Raw genomic sequence first — 16,413 nt, forward strand, 5'->3', positions numbered from 1 at the left:
ACCGTTGGCAAGCGGCGGCAGTCTCTGGGCTGATGTCCGCAGGTCTCTCCACCCACTGGGGAGCCCGCCAGCAGTCCCGAATGCAGGGGAGGGGAAACAGCAATTCCACCTACCCTTGCCGCTGGTCTCCGGGCTGCTCCGGTGGTCTCAGCCTCCAGTTCTCCTCCGCAGCCTCCTCCCGTGGAGTCTCCCGGGGTCTCAGGTACCCCTCCTTCCGGCCCTTGTCCGCTGTATGCTCGTCTTCTTGCTTCTTTCCTCTAGTTTCTGCTAGAATTGGTCTTTTCTGTAGAGACCCTCTGTCTGGCGGTGTTATTCGTCCGCCATCTTGCTCCGCCTGGCCAACATGTGATTCTTGACAGGATTCTTTTTCTATAAAGGCCTGGGACAATGGGTAAAATTTAAATGGGGCCTAAGTATTAGTTAATAGTGATATATTATATCAACGATAATTTCATAATTCAGTGGCTCTATTGTAGTGACTTAGAAATAGTGCAAGAAAAAATAAAGTTTGTACCCATTTTTATAAGTTTTTTTCATTAGTTTGAGATGGCTTTAAGAAAAAGAAAAAAATGTAAAGGCCATTAGTTAAAGAACTAGACTTAAAAGCAAAGAGAAACAATGCTCTACAGAAAGCATGGAAGTAATCTAGTAAAGACATCACTGCCACCACCAACATACACTGGACGCTGATTGCCTCTGTGGACACACTTCAGCCCCTGAAGACAGCGGACACTGAGCTGGCTACGATGTCCACAGTCACTAGTTGTAGTTTATTTGATTGGTTGGCTGGTTTTGTTTGTTTGTTTTTACTTTTAGTTTTTCATTTTGTACAGTGGCAGCTGTTTAAAAAATCCAGAATGACTGCATCTGATTTGCTGAAGCCAGGTTACATTCCTGTGCCTAGCTGGAAGGGAACATAGAATAGTGAGTACTTTTCTTTTTCTTTCTTTTCTTTTCCATTTGAGTTTTATTATCACTGCCTCCAACCAAACTTCCGAGGTGGGGGATTCTCTGGACACACATTGGTACTTTGAGCAACTAATAAAATTAAAATCGACCAACAAAGTCCACTCTTTTTGGTGCCTAACATCAACATCCTTCTTCCCACATAACTACATGATGATATAATATCATTTAACAGCAAAAAGAACAATGGATGCAGAGGTATAAACGGATCTCTATGGTCATCAGTTTTCTACATTATGTAGTAAGTGATAAAATATTAGCTCCAAATATATTATGCAGGGTTAAGAATATATATTATAATATTTAAAACTATCATTAAAAATTGAAAAGAGATATATCTACAATTCTGATTGGAAATGTAATGAAATTCTAGAATACATTCAAATAACAAAAGTTAGGAAAAGAGTGAAAGAAGAACAAAATCAGAGAATAGGTAAGAATTAAAATAGTAGACTTAAATCAATCATATTAATAGCTACATTAAATGTTATGAAATTAATTATTCCAGTTAAAGTGAATGGTTGTCAGAAAGGAGAATTAAAAAAATACCAAATTATATGCTTTCTACAGTAGACACACTATTTAAAAATTAAGACACAGATAAATTGAAAGTAAACAATAGAAAAATATATTATATATCGTGCAGTCAGTATAAGCATTCAGGCATAGCCATATTAATATCAGACAAAATAGACTTCAAGACAAGGTACATTATGAGAGATAAAGAGAGGCATTTCATGATGATGAAAGTGTCAATTAGTTAGAAAGACATAATAATCACAAATGTGTATATGTATATATCATAAAAATATTTAAAGCATAATTTGACAGAATTAAAAAAGATAAATATGCAAATTTATAATTAGAGTAAGAGATTTTAATACCACTTTTTCAGCAATTGAAAGATCATCTAGACAAAAATCAATATAGAGAGAATCTAAACAACCCTACCAACATACGTGATGTAACATATATATTTTTTACTGGTTCTTTGAAAACTTTGAAGCACAAGATAAAAGCTAGAGTTTTCCCTTCAACATTTCCCCAGGTTAGCTTTAGCCTTCTTTGTTCCTTTATGTGTTCTGACTGTCACTCTACTTTCCATTTAATTCAGAGTACCTTGTCATCATTCTACATGTTGCCAACTTTTCTAGTACATAGTCACTCTATAACTCACTTGTAGCAAATTTTGTTTGTCTACCATCTCATTTTCTGCCTATTTCGAACTCTTCACTAACAAAGCAAGGGACATTGTAGACATTTTCTGCTTGATATTTATATTGCTTGCTTTAATTTATACTTAAATTGTTTATTTTTACAACTAGATTTTCCATATCATATTGTGATTTCTCTGTTACCATTGCATGTAGTGTAGCTGTGATGCTAGGGAAACTTAAATGAAAGCAAAGATCAACATAGACTAGAGTAACCTTGGAGATTAGTGGCATCTTGCAGCCTCCTAGGCACCTGCAAAACAGACAATGCTATACCCTCAGCTTGTCTCAAAAGCCAACATATTTTTATGAAGACACATGGATTCCAAGAAACGCTTTTCTCCTCAACTCAGCTTTTCAGAGCATTATCCAATTTCAACCTTTTCCCAAATCAACCCATTAATCTATATGATAGGACAGGAAGGTAAAGAAAATGTTACCAGGAGAGGAGATGTTCATCTTCTTCTTGTTCGCTCTTGGCATCCTATGACATTTTAATCATTAATAAATGGTCTTAACTGGGCATTTAGAAATGTGCAAGCCTCTTCCATGTCCAAATAAATTTTAAATGCAATTTAAAGCAATTAGTGCAAATTGATAAAGCAGAACTTTGTGAATACTATTATCTCAAGTCCGCTCCAGAATCAAAATAGCAAAAGGCATCTGAACCAGTCATCAAAAGAAAGTCCACAATCACACACAGCCCAAGGTTATAGAACTTAATAATAACAGGTTATATAATAGTCCTATCAAAACCAATAGCAGCAGATAAAGTGCCATTCAAAAGGCAGCAGGGACCTACCAAAAATCAACTCCATTTCTTCTGAAATTAGCTTCAGGACATTTTAGAAATCCAGGCCTACATGTCAGCCAGGCACCTCATCAAACCCCAAATTACTTCTCTTCTCCCTTCCCCCAGGTCCGTTAAGATGAAAAAGTCAACCTGCATGTCATCAAGCCAACAATGTTAGTTGCAATTATGGCTCAGCACGATTGCCTCTAATGGAGGCACAAGCACACAGGACAGCATGGGTCTGGAATTTTACCCTGTGTGACTCCAAAGAGTAGTTCAACCATTCTAGAGAAAAACTCCACCTATAAAATGAAGTCAGGTATGTGAAGCATGAAATAAAATTGACACTATTTTAACAGTGCACTGGAGTGAAATGCATCCAGTGAGATCTTATCAGAATTTATGAATGTAGAAGAAAAGTCACATATTTTCCTAAAATGCAATATTTCTGTTTTTATATTCAGTCTGAGGAAAACTAGAGAAAAAGTTGGAAACAAAAATCTTAACAGTGACTATCTTTGTGTCAAGACTCTTGTAACTCTATTTACCAATCCTCTGTAGTAAACACTGGAGTATAGATGAGATCTGCATGATATGCTTTGAGTTGGAAGAAAGTTGTAACATCATTAAAGGACAAGAGTTGCTTTACCCTTGAAAAACCAGACTTTGCATACCTAGGACACCATTGAATAAATATGTTTGAAAAGAACAATGAATATATGCACCCACTTAAAGAATACTAAATATTTGTCTTTTGTGAATATGTACAACATACATAAGCTTTATGTTTGTTTGTGTGTGTGTTTATACAAAAGAGGGAAATAGCAACTTCAGTGGTATTAAGGCAATTTTTCTATAACCCAATCACTCATAAACTTTTCTTCTTTCCTTTTTCTCACACTTTTTGAAACAGACACTGGTTATTGTTCATCCAAGAGCCTTTCCCCATTTAACAGAAATCTACTCTCTCCCATTTGGCCATGTGTTTCAGGGAAGAAAGATACCAGCCCCAACCTGGAATAAATTATGGTTAATATAATACAATGATGGTGTCCAGTTTACCTTCCCAGGGATTGGTTAAGCTTTTAATCTTATCATAGTTAGGCAAAGGTTTTAGATCATCTTAAATATATTTTGAATACAATTCTAGTTTTTTACCTTGGATTATAACTATGTACAACTGAACATAAATGCCCAGTCTTCTGCACTTTATGGTACCAGCCCTTGGTTTAAGTAAGTTAAGGTCAATTGTATTTTATCTGAACAATCACTTAAATTCACTAATTATTCCCTGACAACCCCATCCGCACTAAAATGATTTAAAGTAGGGGATTGTTTAAACGATCAAAAATCTGTAGAGATTTCAGCATATTTTAGCTTTTATTAATAACCATACTTTCAAAGCACAGTATATTGATAAATAATTATATGTTCACAACAATGGTATTTCATCATGTATTTGTTATTCCAAAGTTATTGATTTTTCAATAAAAAGGTCATTACTTAAGCTAATACCATCATTTAATGACTATTTTGATGATTTTGCTATAGAATATTGTAAAAATGCTTTCAAATTAAGCTTTGTTTAAATAGCTTTAATAGTTTTAATAGCTTTGTTTTAAAAATGGCACAATAGTTAACAAAGACATTCACAGACATTTTGATACACATAAACAAAGTATCATAGTATTTCTTCCATATGGCAAGAATATAGACAGTTTACAATTCACTCAAAATTCTGGCTTTGAAATTCTAGATTTTAAATTTTTTTTTTAATTAAGAGATTTGCAAAATTTTATTTTTTTGCTTAGAATAAAACTTTTCTCCTATTTTATATTACTCTATTTTAAATTTGTCCAATTAAAGTTTTACAATTTGTGACCATGTGCAAATTAATAAGATGCATTAGAGAAGAAAATTTTTTTAACACTTCACATAAAGTAAAAGAAATACAATATTGTGCAATTACTAGTAGAAGTATAGCATTTATAGTTAAATGAAGATAAACTTTCTGCAAAGATTAACTGAAAAAAATGCTTTTTTATATTTTGGTTGACAAATCTTGCATGTTCTCACACATATGTGGAGGTAAATATTCAAAACGATTGATATCATGGAGACAGAAAGTTGAGTAATGGTTACCAGAGGCTGGGAAGGGTAGTGGGGAGAGGAGATAAAGTAGGGTTGGTTAATGCATATACAAATATAATTAGCTATTTAGATAGAATGAACAACATTTGATAGCACAACAAAGTGACTCTAATTAACAATAATTAGTGTATACTTAAAAATACTTAAAGAGTGGAATTGGAATGTGCCTGATACAAAGAAATGTTCAATGGTTGAAAGTTTTCTATTTAATTTTTTTCTGAATGTTCTGATTTCATGTAATAGTTACTTCTTCACTTCCTGATTTTATGTGGCACAAGATCTCAGAAGATATCCGAAGGAGGGGGCAGACCATCTCACTGAACCTCTCTCTTACCAACTACATCTATTCAAGTAACGAGAAGTTGCAGCATAGATTAAAATGACCAATATCCCATTTTCTTCAGTAAAACGTTCATAGTTTTGTTTTTTTCATCCTTTTTTTCCCTTGGAAAACTCACCTAATATCTGCTATGAACTATCTAATGATATCAATAATAAAAATGTTTTCCAACTGTCAGTTTTGGTTTTGGATTTTGTTTTTCTCTAACTATATATTTATATATTTTCAGTTCTAAAAAATACCCATAGTGAATTTAAGCAATCTACTATTTTACTGCATATATTGACAAAGAACTTTTGGTTTCTGTGAGGAAAGCCATACACATATGTAAGAAGTAGACCAAGTATAAAAACTTAGAAAATTCAAAAAAATAAAACAACATGGCAGCATTTTTGAGTGAAATATGTCAAAAGCTTTATCAATACACTGCCAGAGGATGCTTCCTAAAAAATTACATCATCTATTTTCACAAACATCTCCAGTCACGACAGAACTTTCAATTCATCCACTATGTTCTATATCCATTTCCTCCAGTCACTCTAACTTAATTAGCCTTCGTGGTCATTTTTTTCCCCAACCTGAAAAATGTCTAGTCTCTTGTCTATCTTAGAATTCAAGGAGTTATTTCTATGTATATATTCTAGCATTTAAAAATTCTTTAAGAACATAGGTTATTTTTGACTATTTTTGATTAAACCCATTCAATATGTACAACCTTGAAGGCTGCAGTACCCAGCCCCAGTACCAGTCCATGGCTGTTAGGAACTGGGTCACACAGCAGGAGTTGAGTGGTGGGTAAGCAAGTGAAGCTTCATCTGTATTTACAGCCACTCGCATGGCTGCATAAGCTCCACCTCCCGTCAGATCAGCAGTGTCATTAGAGTCTCATAGGAATGCAAACTCTATAGTAAACTGCGTATCTAGGCTGTGTGCTCCTTATAAGAATCTAATGCCTGCTGATCTGGGGTGGAGTTGAGGAGGTGACGCTAGCGTTGGGGAGCAGCAGCAAATGCAGATATCATTAGCAGGTTTGACTGCACAATAAATGTAATGTGCTTGAATCATCTCTATTCCATCTTTACTCCCTATCCCCCACAACCTGGTCCATGGAAAAATCATCTTCCATGAAACTGGCCCCTGTTGCCAAAAGGTTGTGGACTGCTACTCTAAGGTGATAAGAAATCCAAACTAGCTAGAGTCATCTCATTTCTTAACAGAAGGATTTCTAGGATTTTTCCATCCAGAAATGAGTGATGAGTGGTTTTGATACTTTTAAATACGAGCATCCATAGATAATATCTACTCACAGTCATTGCTTCCTCCAGGATATAGACATCTTGAAAATTATCTGTGAGCAGTTTTCAAAATGCTTACGGCCATTAATATTCTCACAGTCCAATATATTTCCTATTTTTTTCCTCCTCACTTTCTTCCCTATGTCAGTTTTCCATCTTCTTCTCTACCACAAACTGGTAAGAACGCACAAATCCACAGCATGGTACCCATCCCTACCTCTTTCTTGCTGTATCAAGTTATGAACAAACAGCTTAGGTGATGAGGGGCAAGGTATAATCTATATATTATAGTAGTATAGCTGCCTTTTTATTCACTTTTCCCCTAAGTTTTATGTTGGGAAACAATACATTTTAATGATTAAAAGAACAGACTCTTCTGTAATTCCACTGCTTATTTGCTGCATGGCATTACTAAATCTCTTCAAGCCCCAATTTTTTCATCTGTAAAAAGGAGACAATATTACTATATTGTAAGATTATTATGAAGATTAAATAAAAAATACCAACAAAGAACTTGGAAGAATATCTGACAAATTTAAGCGTTCAATAAATTATTTGGAAAAGTAATGTAAGGAACTCAAAATGGAGTCAATCTGCTTTTAAGAGAAATGTCAAGTGCTTTTCAAAAAGGCAGCCCCTTCTGGGGTTCTTCATGTTCTTTGGAGTGCAACTGGGTGGATGGAGAGAGGCTCTCATGGGAAACAATATCTATGCTTTTCACACTTTCATTATTCTTAGAATTCCTGACTTATCAAAAAATGTAAGAACAGAATAGCATGTCATAGGTTAACACATCATCTGTAATTCTGGCATTTGAAATGATATATACAGAACTTTCTCTATTATTCCTTTACTATGTGATTCCACTTTAAGTTTCCCTTTCTGATCAGAAATGTAGCTCTCTGAAAGAAAATGCTGAACTATAGGAAATAAAAATGAAATGATCATTTGAAAGGCAAACAGGGGTTATCAGTCAAATTTCTTTTTAAAATAGAATATTTATTTCAGGCTACTTTTTGGTGACAACAGGGGAGAAAATCTTGACTCCAGCACATTTCTTGACTGATATGAAGAGCCTGCCCTACTTTGACATCTCAAAACCCTAGGAAAAAACCTGCTTCCTTAATTTAAATTTCACTCGTCCTCAATGGAAAGAGATTAGCAACATTTCCCTTCATTTTGATTTTCGAGGCCCTGTTATTCCCTTGGTTTGCATTTAAGATCAGTCTTTCTTTAGACTAGAAATTATCTTTGCTCCCCAGACAGGTTTGACAGCACTCAATTCTTAAATGAATCTTATTTTAAAAAAAGGAAAAAATGTACTCTGAAACAAAAGGATCTCATATTTTTCTTATTAAAATCTTTATTTATCCTCATTCTTCTTCAAAAACTAAAAACTCTAAAATTGATGGAGTCTCCAACTTTTGAATGTGGCTAAGTCAGAGATCTTTTTTCATAGGTAAGTTCACCCAGGAACCCAGCAGCCTAGGGGGACGTTAGTGCCCTGGCCAATGCTTATACAGGCTTTAAGTGCCTTTCATAATTTAATAGCAATAAGTTTAGAAAACTAGAAAAGCAATAACTAGAATTCTCCTTCCCAGGGAGTTCAATTAATTCATTTGGGCATTCAGTTGCTAAATTTTTACCAGAGCTGGAGTCTCTAACCTTATTTCAATGAAAATAAGCAGAATACCATTAATTCCTTTTGGGCAGTACATTTGATTGTGTGAAGAGGTTTGCGTGCTTCAGCTTGTAACCTATTTCCCTTGATATATGAACAATATTTTTCTCTTATTTTAATGCAGAAGCTTAAGGCTAAGGTGTCAAATTTGTCTTTTATTTCCTAATTTTTTCCGTATACTTCACCAGATGAAATACCATAATCAAAACCTGAGAATAACAATTCTTCCCTTGACAATACTTCTGATTTCTACTTTTAACCAGATTATCTCCTGTCCCTTTCCTTTTTCCCATGACACACAAGTAAATGTGGCCTGGGTTGTTGACCATGAATGGTAAACACTGAAAACTAAGTAAGAGTAAGATATTCTAAGTCATTAAATAAATTCCCTTTAGAGAAGGAATTCAATAATAGAATACTCTGAAGTCTTTGAAATTGTATTATAGAATAATACTTGATAAAGTAAAAAGATATCCATCATATATTAAATGGAAGAGTAGGTTACAAAATACCATCTACTATCTAATCATCTCTTTCTTACCTCTCCCCATCTGCACCCTCTGCCCATTCTGTATGATCCAGTCATACAATCACCTATATTCCTCAGAACTGGGGCAACCCTACACTTCCAGACCCCTGCTTCCCAACATCATCCACTAGAAGTGGCCGATGACACTGTTGCTTTGTCTAATGTAGGAGTCACCTTTATCCCCATCTCTCTTGTTCCACCCTACCCCCAACCCTTCACTCTTCCTTCAGCCTTATGGAAGCTGGAACCAGAGCTGCAGCAGGCATTTTGCTGCCATAAAGAAAAAGTCTCAAGAACAATAACATGCTATTAAATGTTTAAACACCAGTTTTCCTTGGGGGGAGGAGGGAGAGCCCTTGTATGTAGCATTTGGTGATTTCCTTGGTGTAAATATTCCCACCATGGTCTATTTAAAGCCCACAATGCGACATCACTCAGTATTGAGTTAGTGCAGTAAACACACCATCGTATAGTATTTCCACCAAACATTTCCAATAGATAGAAATAACTTTAAGGGCATAGATAATAGTGAAATGTAGAAAAATAGTTAGGAAGTGATAAGTCTTCAGTACTTTGTTTTTAAATTAATTTATTAGTTCATTAAATTTAATTTATAATAATGGCTCTTTCACAACCAGTTCACAAATTCCTGGAAATTTAACAACTGGCTCTCACAGGCTGGCTCCAGCACACCAGTGCTCAAAAGAATCACAGAGACATGGTCCTGATAACACTGAGCCACCAAGTCATTGATAAAAATCTGTCTACTCCAAACATTTTGTTATGTTAGAAAGGAAACCCATGTTTGATTAAACTACTTAGTCAAGTTTTCTGTTACTGAGGCTGGGCAATTTATAAAGAAAAGAGGTTTATGTGGCTCACAGTTCTGTAGCCTGTACAAGAAGTGTGGAGCCAACATCTGCTGCTGGCAAGGAGTTTAGGCTGCTTGTACTCATGGCAGAAGGCAAAGGGGATAGGTTGTATAGAGATAATGTGGGACAAGAGGAAGCAAAAGAGAGAAAGGGGAGGTGCCAGGCTCCTTTTAACAACCAGCTTTCATGGGAACTAGTAGAGCTAGAACTCATTCATCACCCCCAGGGAGGGCATTCATATATTCATGAGAGATCCACCCCCATGACCACCTACCTACCATTAAACTCCACCTCTAACATTGGGGATCAAATTTCCACATGAGATTTGGAGGGGACAAATATCCAAACTATAGCATTCTGCTTCTGATGCTCCCATCTCCTGTCCTTCTATCTTAAACAAAATAGAATCATTCCATCCCGATAGTCCCCAAAAGTCTTACCGTGTTTCAGCATCAACCCAAAAGTCTGCAATCCAAAGTCTCATGTGAGAGTCAAGGTAAGTTTCTGTCACCTAAGAGCCTGTGAAGTAAAAAACAAGTTATTTACTTTCAAGATACAATGGAGGTACAGGCATTAAGCAAACATTCTCATTCTAAATGGGAGAAACTGACCAAAAGAAAGGGGTAACAGGTTCCACACAAGTCCAAAACTCAGTAGGGCAGACATTAAATCTTAAAGCTCCAAAATAATCTTTGACTCCATGTCCCACATCCTGAGCACATGGTAGGATGGGTAGACTCCTAAGGCCTTGAGAAACCCCATCCCCATGGCTTTGCTGGGTACAACCCATGTGACTATTCTCATGGCTTGGAGTCAAATGCCTGCAGCTTTTCCAGTCTGGGGGTAAATGCTGTGGGTAGCTCGATAATTCTGGGGTCCAGAGGGCAGTAGTTGCCCCATTCCCACAGCTCTAGTAGCCACCACCCTAATAGAGTGGCAGGCTTCTGCCTGGGCACCCAGGCTTTCTGTTATGTCTGTCAGGTTTCAGTCTGAAAATGTCAGTTCTTCGTGTACTCAGGGTCAAAGAATGATCAGACACACCATCATCCAGAACTGTGAAATCACCCAGTCTATAATATTTTGTTATGGCAGCCTGAGCTGACTTAATATAGGTTTGGTATCAATAAGTAGAGTGCTGTTGTAACAAATAACTAAACATGTGGAAATGGCTTTAGAACTGGATAAAAGGTAGAGGTTGGAAGGCTCTTGAGATTCATACTTGAAATATGGACATTAAAGAAGATTCTGGTGAAGTTTCAAATGGAAATGAGAAACATGTTATTGGAAACTGAAGAAAAAAATGATCTTTGTTATAAAATGGCAAAGAATTGTTAAACTACAAAGAATTTGGTTAAACTACATTCTAATGTTTTGTGGAGGGTAGAACTTGCAAGCAATAATATTCAGTATTAAGCTGAGGAGATTTCTAAACAAAGGGTTGAGGAGTGGCTTGGTTCCCTTCAAATACCTATAGTAGAATGCAAAAGGAGTGAGATAACTTGAAGAAGGGATTGTTAAGAAAATAGGAATAAGGACTTGAAGATCTGAAAAAATTCTCAGACTATCCATATTGCAAAAAAATGAGAAAGCTTGTTTTGAAAAGAATACTCAGGGTGTGGTGAAACTATCATTTGATAAAGAAATCATGGGTGCTACTCTTAGATTGAAACACCATCTCAGTAGAAGCCAAGAACAGAGATGGGATTATGACAGCAAAGACACTTATTTTCTAGCAAAGAACTAAAAGGAACAAAGAAAACAGGACATAATAAAGGAAAGTTTCAGACATTATGAATTCATTCTACAAGACCAGACCATGGGTGGAGCTCTTTGGTTGCAAATATGCACCACTTCAAGGAAGAGAAGAGTGACCCTGAAGGCAATTCAGAGATCATCAGAGCTGCCAGTCCTCCACAGGCTCAGAGGACAAAACTGTTTCCTTCTTGATTTCAAACGATAGGACCAATTCTTTGGTTTTAGAAGGATGCCCCTGCACATTGCCTCCAGGTTGGGACCTCACAGAGTAACAAAGGAGTGTGGACACCCCAAAGAGCCATAGGAGTGACACTGCCACCCCAGGGGGCCTGAAGGGCAGAGCACTGAACTAAAGAGGATTATTCTCAAGCCTTAAGATTGATCTAATGAAATCAGCTTGTGAGGTTTTAGATTTACTTGAGACCTGTCACCCCTTTTATCTTTCTGATTTCTCTTTTTTGGAATGGGAATGTTGATTTCATGCCTCTCCCACCATTATATTTTGCAAACATAAACTTTGCCTGGTTTTACAAGTTCACAACAAGACAGAAATTTTGCCTCAGAAAGAATCTTATTTCTAGACTTACCCATATCTGATTTAGATGATATTTAGGTGAGACTTTGGACATTCCAGCTGATACTGGAATGAGTTAAGACTTTGGGGACTATTGGAGTGGAATTAATGTACTTTTCATGCAATAAGAACATGGATTTTGGAGGGCAAGGGATAGAATGCTATGGACTGAATTGTGTCTCTCCAAAATTTATGTTGAAGCTTTAACTCCCAATATGACAGTATCTGGAGATGGGATATTTTAGAGGTAATTAGGTTAAATGAAGTCCCCACCTTAGAATGGGGTCTTAATCCTATAGGGTTGTGGCCGAAGAAGAAGAAGAAGAAGAAGAAGAAGAAGAAGAAGAAGAAGAAGAGGAGGAGGAGGAGGAGGAGGAGGAGGAGGAGGAGGAGGAGGAGGAAGAAGAAGAAGAAGAAGAAGAAGAAGAAGAAGAAGAAGAAGAAGAAGAAGAAGAAGAAGAAGAAGAAGAAGAAGAAAGAAAGAAAAGAAAAGAAGAAGGAGAAGGAGGAGAAAGAAAAAGGAAAAGAGAAACATATCTTTCTCTCTTTACTATGGGAGGATACAGCCAGAGGTAGCCATCTACAAGCTAGGAAGAGAGCCCTCGCCAGAACCTGACCATTCCGGTACCCTGACCTCAGATTTCCAGCCACCAGAATGGTGAGGAAATAAATTTCCATTGTTTAAGCCTCCCAATCTATAGTGTTTGGTTATAGCCTTGCATTTTGAGTGAAAATATGTAAGGAGAAAGTTCATAGCAGATGAGGTTGGTGATAAGGGCAAGTATCTGGCTTTTTAAGATTTAGTAAAGAGTCTGTAGTTTATTTAAAGAACACTGTGAAGCCAATTAATGGTTTTAAACAGGAATACGTATAGTTAGTTTTTATTTGATTTTTTTTCCAGATCAAATAGTGAAAGAAACTCTACACTCCACAGAGATTTTAAGTATTTTTTGTATTGTCACCAGTTCATGCTTCATTCATCAGAAGACAGAGAGGCACTTGGGCCAAGTTGCTAAATATCAATTGCATTCTAAGTGAACATCACAGCCTATCAAAGGGTCACAGAGAGGGTCTTAAACCTGCCATAGCTTCTAAAATGATTTGATAATAACTAGGTATGTTTTCTGCTCACAACCAGTATTCTTCCATGCTATAGTTACAACTTCTTATCTATGCTTCTTCTGAACAACATCAAGAGTTTCATGAACTTCCAGGCTAGCAATACTTAGAATCCTCTGTATAAACTTTTTCCCTAATGCTACAGTCAGAATGTGTCCTGCAAAATTCATATGTTGAAACGGAATCACCACAACAATGGTATTAAGGGTGAGACCTTTGAGAAGTGATTAAGTCATGAAGGTGGAGCCCTTAGGGGTGGAATTAGTGTCTTTATAAAAAAGGCCCCAGAGATCTGCTTTGCCTCTTTGACAGCTTGAGGGATTGCAGCGAGAAAGTGCCATGTATGAACCAGAAAATAGGCCCTCACCAGACATACAATCTGCTGGTGCCTTGATCTTGGACTTCCCAACTTCCATAGGAAATTGTTTTCCTGTGAGAAACAAATTTCTGTTGTTTATAAGCTACCCAGTCTATGGTATTTTTTATAGCAGTTCGAATGGACCAAGACATCTACCATTCCCACCATATATTTTTAAACTTAGAAATTATTGTTATTCTTTGTGTGCATGTTATTCTACATTTGTGTATGTATGTGTGGTGTGAGGAGAGAGTGGCATGCAAATACTAAATAGATAGGAGGATCCCCAAATGTCATACTTTTGCTAAACATATATATGATAAGCGTTTGTTAGGCAAAGCTTATTCACAGGTATGAAAAGTCCATCAGCATCATAGGTAAGAACCCCTCTTCCTATCTTCTTTTTTGGAATAATACATATTCTTTGCAGTTAAACAAAAAGGAAAGCATAAAATTACCTAGCAAGATAGTGTTTCTAAAGCTAACTGGTTGGTTTATGTTGCACAAGGATGTGGCTAATAGAGCCAAATTTCAGAACCTCATTCAATTTTGTTTAGATGAGATTAGGGATAGCCTCCTTCATCGTGAGAACATGCATCACACACTAAACTACACAAGGCCTCTTCTCTTGCATAAATTGCTTTTCTTATGACTCATTTTGAATCAGCTGCAGTTAATTTTGCTCCATATTCCTGTGATTATAGATGGAATCACAGTGGCACTTTCTGTTTAGTTAACAACAGAGTGCCTGTGGCTTGTGTTCAGATGCTACAATAGCAGATTCACTGGGGCAAATATAAGTTTTTATAAGCAAGCTCTTCCAGGAGAGTCAGGGGACCACAGAGGCAGAACAAAGTCTGAGCAGTACACTCTTTTCCTTTCCTCCCAATTTCCAACAGTAATTGTAAAACTATGCAAGCTAAATGCTCTTTATCAAAGAATATTCTTTTTTTGCTAAAAGGCTTTTATCAGATTTATCCCTTCAAATCCATCAAGACAAATTGGCTTTAATTTTTTTTCTAATTTTAACATACTGGCTATGAAGGTGGGTTCACCAGCTCTCTTATGCAATAAAAATTTGGTCTAATAGGCATTTTTCAAGATACAATTGGAATCTAAATTGGTGGAAATTTTTTAATAAGTTTTTTTTTCTTTTTTTCTTAAATTGCCTTTCATGTTATGGAAATATAATTTTTCAATTTAAATAAGCAACACTGCAAGCACATTGTCTTATAATAAATAACCTAAGGAAGAATTAACACACTGTGACTGTGTTAATTCTTATACCCTGAGTAATGCTGAGAAACCTCACTAATAACAATGCAGAAAAATACATAATTAAGAAACATTACACAAATATAGTCTAGATTACATAGAATTTAAACAAACACACTTGAAATACTTTAATGCTTTCTAAACTAGATTTATTTTTTCATTTTTTCACTTTTATGAAATATAAATTTATCATTCTGTGGAAAGATTTTCAGATAGAAATATGGACTTTTTGAGTGCAGCTATATCTTCACCTCTATGTATTTTTTTCAGCATTGCTCATTTTAATCCTGTACCTGGAGTTTATTGAAGAAGTAATTTCCTGAAAAATAAAAACCTTCACCAACTTGGAAAAGTCAGTGGAAAAAAAAGTTATAAATCTTTAACTCAGTATTCAAAAGCCTTAAAAGAATACTAGTGTCTCAAGTATCTAGATAATATGGAAACTCCTTTGTGTTTCTGGTGGTGAATGATTATAATAATTGATCCCACATATCAATTATATGTGAACTTCTTTCTATTAAAATCCATAAATCTATTGAGAACCTGATTGAAGAGAGAATTGAGAATCTATTGAAGTCCTGATATTACAATGATCAAATCATCATCATTTTCTACCATATTTTGAGCCCCTGATATATATCAGGACTGTGCTAAGACCTTACATGTCCTCCTTTATGATAGTCAGAACAAACCCATAAAATAGATATAATTATCTCTATTTTACAGTTGAAGATCCTACAAAGGTCTTGGTCCTAAAAGAGTTTACAAGCTATCAAGAATTGACAATAGAGGAAGCGTTATACGTTGGTCAATCTCAGACATTCTGAAAAATTTGCATTTCAAATATTTAAAATTAAATACTAAAATATTCCTTTTCAGACTATGTACCAAAATAAACTTCATTGTGTAAGAAATATTATAATGAATCCTGATTTTGCTAGTAGAAAACAGGAATAAAAGCGTCCTAGGAAAGCCTTCAGAGGAATGAAAGTGCATGACATGAAAAAGAAACAAGTTTATTCTACTGGAGTGGAGTGGACGGAAAAAAAAATTTCAGAAATAAATCCAGAAATTTAGGGTAACGCAAACTATGACGGGCTTTGAGTTTAGACAATGTTCCTTTGCAGTCAGGAGACAGCCTACCTCTCAGATCATTTTTCATCCGTTCCTTCATGGTGCTTTTTTTCTCCTCTATCCATTCATTTAATAGTAATGTTCTTTTGGACATTTTCCCCCGGTTACACACTGTAGCTGGTCAATTTCTCCCATATTTGGTAACTCAGTTCCCTGCCATGCCCATGAGTCATAAATCTATTCCTCTGGCTAAGCCCCGTTTTCTAAATTCCAAGTCTGTATATCCTACTGTTTACAAAACCTCTACTTGAATACAGCAGAGGCACCTCAAACACAACAGTTTGAATTGGAACTCGTCTTCCTCCTCCCATCATCCCTACCCACCTATGCTCCTACTTCTGTGTCCTCCTACTCACT

General features: G+C 36.0%; 1 long non-coding RNA gene across 1 annotated transcript in view; it reads right to left on the reverse strand.

Annotated features, from left to right (window-relative positions):
* The window catches only part of LOC105885836 (uncharacterized), a 406,927-nt gene that overhangs the window by 232,598 nt on the left and 157,916 nt on the right, over positions 1-16,413 (reverse strand). Inside the window, exon 2 of the long non-coding RNA XR_001160837.2 lies at positions 10,282-10,360. This is a non-coding gene — a long non-coding RNA (uncharacterized LOC105885836). The remainder of the gene's footprint in view (positions 1-10,281; positions 10,361-16,413) is intronic.

This window comes from Microcebus murinus, chromosome 15 (genome assembly GCF_040939455.1).
Source record: "Microcebus murinus isolate Inina chromosome 15, M.murinus_Inina_mat1.0, whole genome shotgun sequence".
Lineage (NCBI taxonomy): Eukaryota > Metazoa > Chordata > Mammalia > Primates > Cheirogaleidae > Microcebus > Microcebus murinus.